Genomic DNA, 7,643 nt, shown 5'->3' on the forward strand with positions numbered 1-7,643 from the left:
TTTGGCATAAAGTCTATTAGGTAATCAGGAACCCGTAGCATCGTGGTACTGTGAACGCTTCAGTGACAGATTAAATAACTAATAATTAAATGTCAACTAGATCAAATACTTTTAATAACTTCTACACACAAAAACGTTCCCGAAGTGATTAGTTTTGTTCGACTAGAGTGATACACAGATACTTTTTGTAAATACTATTTGCACACGAGAATGGCAATTTATTTTCTTGTGTTGTAGCAAACATTTTCCGAGTGTCACTCTTAAAATTTCATGAGTCATACCATTTTTTATGGATCCACACAGAATACAGAAAAATATGAAGATTCAGTGGAAGACTTAGGTCAAATTAAAAAACAAAAACAGCTCACTATTCCAAAAAAAAAGGTAAATATGGTTTAAATATTACTTGTAGTTGTTCTTTAACATATAAACATGAAGCTGCAGAAAATTAAGAGAGTAATCAAACAAGAATATTTATGAGATATCTAAAATTATTAACAAAACAAACCCAAAAATAAAGTTATCTGCTTTACACAATTTCAACACACTATACATATAGAGGTACACACAACATAGACACAAATATAACACTCTAATGACGGATAACATTTAATGTGTAACATTTAACTTTGAAAGAAAGGACAATCTTCTGTCAATCAACAGCTTTCATTTTTGCCTCAATTATAATGTCATGTTTTCGCTGTCGCTTTACTCCCTGCTTTGAATATTATTCAAATACCTTTTTTCAGAAAACCTGTGGGAGCGGGATGGCTCCAATCATGTAAGCAGATTTGTGACAAATGCAACAGATTGGGTTCAGTATGATTATAAAGTAATTAAAAAGCACCTTACAATCTACAATGTGTAGGCAGTCAGTCAAAGGCTTTAAACCTGGAGTAATGCGAGTTATTGTTCTTCCTCACCATTTTATTCAGCTGAAACCTGTGGATTTCACAGAGAGGCTATTTTCATTTCAGAAAGACCAGAAAACAGAACACTCTGCCAATCGACTCTGCAGAAAATTAAAGTATGCAGCAAAAACTCAGCACTGAAAAGAGAGAGAAAAAGTCTTACGTCAACAATGATCTTGAAAAGATAAAATGCATTTTGGTTACATTTTTAGTTTGAGTTTAACTTAAACTAGAAACAAATACAGTGGGGAGATTTTTAACTGTACCCTAAATTGCCTTCAGATGTGTGCATGTTTTACATGCATTGTCTTTATATTGACTGTGAAGGGCTGGTGCCTTGGCTGTCCACAATGTCCTCATGTGTAGTATTGGGATAGACTTCAGACACATGTTGTATTTCAGGAATTCTGCCCAAATGATTAATTTGAGCAGAAGAAAGAATGTGAATGAATGTGGAACATGGTTTAAGTAGCAATATATATTATTATACAACTAAAATTTACTTGGCAAAGTTCTATTTAATCTGGTGAAGGGATTTGCAGAGTCCTTTTTTTGTCCAGCAAACGTACATCAATTTTAAAGCTGGCTGGTTGATTTATAAAATGTAGACCCATACCGCTTACCGGGATGACCAATACCAACGTTGTCACTTCATAACATTACCAGAAGCTTCATTTCCGAACCAGGTTTTTTTCTTATAATAAAACAGCAGGTCTAAGTTATGTTTGAATACTATGTTAATTTTAACCCAATCATAGGTTAGCTGTTTGACTTTTTCCAAAACCAGCTGAAAATGTTCTTCTTATGATTCATTGGACTCTGTAATTAACTTCCACTCAAAGCTGTCCTGAATAACTGACTGCAAATCCTTTCCTTTCCATTTTAATTAACCGCGGCCTAAAGCGTAAGTGGGAAAGTGAGGGAGGAAAGAAATGAGTGTGAAATAATGAAAGAGATCAAATCTTAAGTAACTGGCAGCAGCTTTGACAGAAAATTAGATTAATTTTCTGCTGAGAGCAATCACTGTGATTTGAACTGATTAACGCTGAGAACGTTTCTCGGGTAGCACTAGTTGCATGTGCGATAAGAAGTGTACTACACATATTTACCTCACCAGATCAAATAGTGATTCTTTCTTGTTGGGTATCTGTCAAGCTTCAAGAATCTCCATGCACAGTCGGGGGCTTTTTAACCAAGTAGGAATCACATCCTAAAACCTGCTCATTTTATTAATTCATTTCTGTTGTAACTCCCTGTTGGAAACACAATCAGAACATTCTACAGTTAGACAGATTGTGCCATGCCAGGAGACAATCAGTTTTATGTGGGTGTGAGATGCTTATTAGGAAAACTTAACCTTTAAATATTTATACATGTTAAAATAGATTGAAAGAATCATTTGGGTAAAATTAGGCACCTAAACAAAATAACATAGAAAATGATATTAGTAATTTGAGCTGACTTCTTTGAAGAGCATGGATACATAATATTAATAGTTGCTTTGCTTTTATCTTAAAAAAGTCAGAGTTGCAATTCCTTCTGAAGAACTATATAATTACAAGACAACAGAATAATAAATTCTGAATGAAACATGAAATGCAGAAGTTCATAAAAACAAAGTTTAAAAAAAAAAAAAAGCCAGAGAAAGAAACTTAAAAAAAAACAGTTGTTAGGAAACTAGTCAGAACAGTAGTAAAATTATTAACAATGTCAAGTTGTCATAATACCAGTTTAAATGGACACTGAGAAAACAACTACAGAGACAGAAGTAGGTTTAACAAATTTATTGAGATGTGGAAAAGAGGAAGAGGGAGTCCAGGAGTGGCTGCAGAGGATCAGACCAGAGGAAACACTAAGGAGAAAGGCAAACTGGTTAGGCAGGTGATTTACAGGTAGGGGAGGATAGAGAATGGATTTCAGCAGCTTAGTGTCTGAAGATGTCAAAGAAGTTGTTTGGCAGAAGATGTGGTTGGTAGGGAATGGTGGCATCTGGAGAAGGATAATATTTCAGATAGAAATGGATGGTGGACAGTTAGGCTGCTAGATAGAGCTGTACATCGGTGGAACTGAGATCCGTCCAGGTGACGCATCAAAGGAGCATCAAGGAGAGCATGGAGATCCTGGAGTCAGTGGTGGAGGCAAGTTCTCACCTCGATGGGATCCAAGGGACCAAAGAGCTGTGGGAGACAAACCTCTGGTTAGAAACAAGTTGGTTCCTCAAAGCGCAAACTAGGGCTGAGCTAAGTTGGCCTGTTACCACACTAGGTCCTAAAACCATCGGGTGTCTGCCTCAGAGAGTCTGCTCCTTCTTACAGCCACCTCTGATTGGAGGTAACCATGTATTTTGAGAGTTTTCTGGCTGAAGTAGAGGAACTGCAGTTCCTTTTTGCAAAGTAGTGATCTGCAACAAAATAGCAACACATAATGATTGTCTGACTGTGTGACATTTGTTTCGTAGAGTCCTAAGTTCGCCATGCAGTGGTGCAGCTTTTTGTGTTTTTGTTTCAAAAAATGACCGGTAGCCGATTGGATTAATGCTCTCCTTGGCAGGTGTGTCAGTTCAGACTAAATGTTTTTACAGGTTTGCGCAGTTCACCTGCTTTCAAGTTTAAACAGATGGACTGAATAGAGGTTGAGATGCTTTTATGACCAAACCCTGCTTTGAAGTTCACTGTAGCTTTATTCATGTCCTTCCTGTCTGCTGTGTCCCTTGGTCGTCCTTATAGGCTTTAACAGAAGATTCAACAAATTTGAATGTTAACAGAACATCTGTATTTACACAAGTAAATTTTTTCACTGGAACATTTCCAAATGCATTGGACTTTATTTAGAAATATTAGAGTAAAAGGTGGTGGTGGTGGTGGGGTGGGTTGTGTGGATACAGTTGCACTTTAGGGTTTAATCATTCAAAAGTTCTAAAACCCTTTGTAATTTTATCTACTTCAAAATTAGCTGCAACTGTGTGTTTGTTTATCATGTAAAGTCCCAAAAGAGTACTTAACGATTGCTTTTAACATGTTCAAGAGTTATTATTAAAGTAATGCAACAATGTACCAAAAGAAAATTACATTTGACAAAGAAATTTTCAAAATATTCCTGCTGAAATTAGGAAATAGTTCTGAAGCATTTGTTCAGAGCACTTATAAATAAATACTATTGTATGCAATATTCATAAGAACCATGCAATTAAATTATCCACCCAGGTTACAATTTTAATGAGTATACTGTCAAATAATTGGCACTAATGAACTTCAAATAATAGGCTATTGACTGAAACAAGAGCGGAAAGTTAATTGAGAAGCTGTGGCATGAAAGCCTTAACAGCAACTGCCACACAATCCAAATCATTAAAAAGTTTTTAACAAGTGAAACAAAAAGGGGACTCATTTACAAAATACCATAACAAAGTCATTATTAAATACTGATAACAATGCTTTGCCTATCATCATTGATCTGCTCAAACAATTCCCTGTTACAGAGTGTTGCAGCCAATCAATAGCAAGCTGGGAGATGTGTATCCCATGTATTAGAGGCCCCACAGAGATGCTTTGATCAGTGTATCAATTGATCATGCTCAAAATTAATGGTACACAGACATGGATTAAAGTGGATACAGAAGACCAGTGATCCATTTATATTAATTTCATTTTATTTTAATTAGTTTTTTCTTTCTAATGCACATTTCTTTTTGGCTTTGTTGTTGGCATTTGATTAACAGATGTATCTAGTTATTGCTTTGCTCTTAAACAATAGCAGTGTTATTTATTTTTAATGTCTTTGGCTTCATTTTCCTGCATAACTTTGCTTTGTAAAGTTTTCTGGACAGCTTCTTTCCCAAATGAGCAAGATATCAGAAAGAGTTGATAATTAAAGTATTATTATGATTTTTTACTTTAAAATTTGCTTCATTTGTCATACAACTATGGCTGTATAAATTGTTAATAAACTGCAAGAAACTCACAGAAATCTCACAAAAGCATGCGTTTTTTTCTGTCCTACCACTCCAAACATAAACATGTGGAATTCGCTAAACTTTACCATGTCTATACTCTGTGCTTTGATAAGATGGGACTAGAATCAGCCTTTTTCTGCAGTAAACACTCCAGATGGTGACTGCTTATTAGAGTGCAATGCCTAGTGCAGATTTTAAACGAAAATACATTGACATTTATCAGAAAACTGCATATAGGTCATGATTGGGTCTTTCAAATGGATTCTGATCCACAATATGTGATCCCAGGGCAGCTTTGACTACCCTAAAGGAGTTCCCAGCTTCAGCAGCTGAGACGGGAGAGACTCTGCACACAACAACCTCTACCCTGGTTCTTCACCAGTCCAAACTTTATGGGAAAGTGACATCACTGAAGAAAAAACAATATCAAGCCTCAAACTAGAGTTTGCCAAAAGGCATGTGGGAGACACCATGGTCAAGAAGAAGAAAGTTCTTTGGTCTGATGAGAGGTAAATAGTTTCATTAGACCAAATGGTGCTATGCGGGGATGCTTCTTGGCCCTGGAAGGCTGGTAAAGATAAAATGTAAAATGAATGCAATAAAATGTGTAACTAAAGCTTCCGAGAACATTTATTTTCCAACAAGACAACGACTTGAAGCGTCCAGCTAAAGCTACACAGGAATCGCTAGAAGACAGCTTGGTAAATCTGCTGGAGTGGCCGTGTCCAAGCCCAGGACAATCTGATAAGAGACTTTGTGGCCGGATTTGGAAACGGCTATTCATAGCTGATCGATGCCCACGCAACTGTTCAGAGCTTTAAAAGTTTTGAATGGAAGAATGTAGTAAAATTGCAGCGTCCAAATGCACAGCTTGACTAAGACGTGTCCACACACATTCTGTGCTGTGATTGTAACCACTTTTGAAGGGGGTGAATATTTATGCAGTCTGTGACAAAGTGGTTCAGTTTGTGTTCACCACTTGCCCCTTATTCCTTCTCATTCACTTACTTTCTATATTTGGTTATAACGATTAATTTAAACATTGCAATTTTGCTTCACTTACTATCCCAGGTTTGTTTGTGTTAGCATTATGTTGCAGTGTCTATCTATCTAGGTTTAGGTTAAAGTTACTATTTCTGGACTGTAGGTTGAATCTGTTTCAAGGTATATTTATTAAGGTATTTGTTTTCCTTTGTACTCACCATCATTTCTGCTTGTAGATCTGCAGTAGGGCAGGAGTGTGGGAGGGGCCGGCCCAGTACTTCCTGCTTAAATGGCTGGATGATGTCAGTGATTACCTTCCTGGGTTCTACCAATTAGAGGGTTTTCTTTTGTGTATTGCTTTGTGTGTGTTTTCTTTAAAGTAATCTTTTGAGTTATCTTGTATTGTGTAGTTTGTCTTGCAGACAACTTCATTATGTAGGAGTTTGTAAATTAGATTTGTAATTTTAGCGTTTCTCTGTTTAGATTTTGCTTGTCTGATCTGTTCCATTGTGGCTGTGTCCAATCAAGCACAGGTCTTGATAAAAACAGTGAGCTTTTGGATGTTCAGGGAGGGAAGTCAGAGAAAAGAGTGAATAAAAAGTCCTTTGAAGAAACTGAAACCGGGTGACTGGTACTGATTTTCTATTCACCTTCTGACCCTTGTGCCTAAACTATTTTACACAGTCACTTATTTTACGTTTCATGGTTTGAAATAATTGTGATTGTTTTATGGAAATCAGTCTTCACTTTGACATTGACATTTTTTTTTTTTTTTTGTAAATATTTTGTCAAAACTTTTCATTGGCCCTGTAAATGCTATCAAAGCCCTGTGGAGTCAGAGAGGCAAATATATGAAGGAAAAACAAAACTCATACTGTGCATGATCTGAAGAGATTGTGCCTTGAACAACGAACAAAGGCACCTCTCTCTGTAAGCCCCAACAATATGAAATGTTACAGAAGAAAGCTAAGTGCAGTTTTATTGATCAAAGGGGTTTGTGCAAAATAGTTTTGACATAGAATTGTTTTCCCCACTCAATAAGTGCACTTAAATTTAAGGTAGATTTTATTTTTCACAGCTTTCAGTGTGTGTTCGTAATACTGCAAAAAGAGATTCATTTAATCTTTTACACATCTTTAATAGGGAACCCAATACATTTGTCCAATTTTGCACTTTGACAAATTTATCCACTATGCTTGTTTTCTTAGTCTTTTAAAATACATTCTATTTGAATCATTTTTTTTCACCCTTACACCACACAACTTCACAGCCGCCCCAACATTAATCCCCCCAGTCCACCCCGTTGTTCTCAATAACTTTGTAGGTTGGGGGTGGAGAGGTTGAGCGCCGCTGAGGTGGTTCAACCAGGGCGCCAAACTGGCTGGGATCACCTCTGGTTTCAGCTAACTAAGAACAGACATATCCAATAAAGTAGAAAATGGGTTCCATTGACACTTGTTTGTCAGATTAAATGTATCTATTGCTTAAATAACCCTTAAGCAAGTATACGTTTCTTTTATTTTTTTATTGGTCTTCATTAGCCATGATCAGAAAATCATCAGTTAATGGGAAATAAAGGCTTGAATGCATCAGTATATGTGTAACCTGTAAATGTTTTTATTTTACTGAAATAAATGAACTTTTCAATAATATTGCAATTTACTGAACATAACTTAACTGTGGGCTTGACATATGGAAAAAAAAAAGTCACTTTAAAAATAATATATATTTGAATTCTCATGTTCATTGTTTATTATTTTTCAGTAGCAGAAACAGATGCATTGTCATGACAAAAT

General features: G+C 36.1%; 1 long non-coding RNA gene across 1 annotated transcript; it reads right to left on the reverse strand.

Moving 5' to 3' along the window:
- Nucleotides 1-2,680: 2,680 nt before the first annotated feature.
- LOC103145347 (uncharacterized) lies at nucleotides 2,681-6,162 on the reverse strand. The gene is made up of 3 exons (XR_477015.2): nucleotides 6,066-6,162; nucleotides 3,169-3,312; nucleotides 2,681-3,088 (listed from the first exon to the last, which is right to left on the reverse strand). It is a non-coding gene; the product is annotated as an uncharacterized LOC103145347 (long non-coding RNA).
- Nucleotides 6,163-7,643: the final 1,481 nt, after the last annotated feature.

This window comes from Poecilia formosa, unplaced genomic scaffold (assembly GCF_000485575.1).
Source record: "Poecilia formosa unplaced genomic scaffold, Poecilia_formosa-5.1.2 Scaffold141, whole genome shotgun sequence".
Lineage (NCBI taxonomy): Eukaryota > Metazoa > Chordata > Actinopteri > Cyprinodontiformes > Poeciliidae > Poecilia > Poecilia formosa.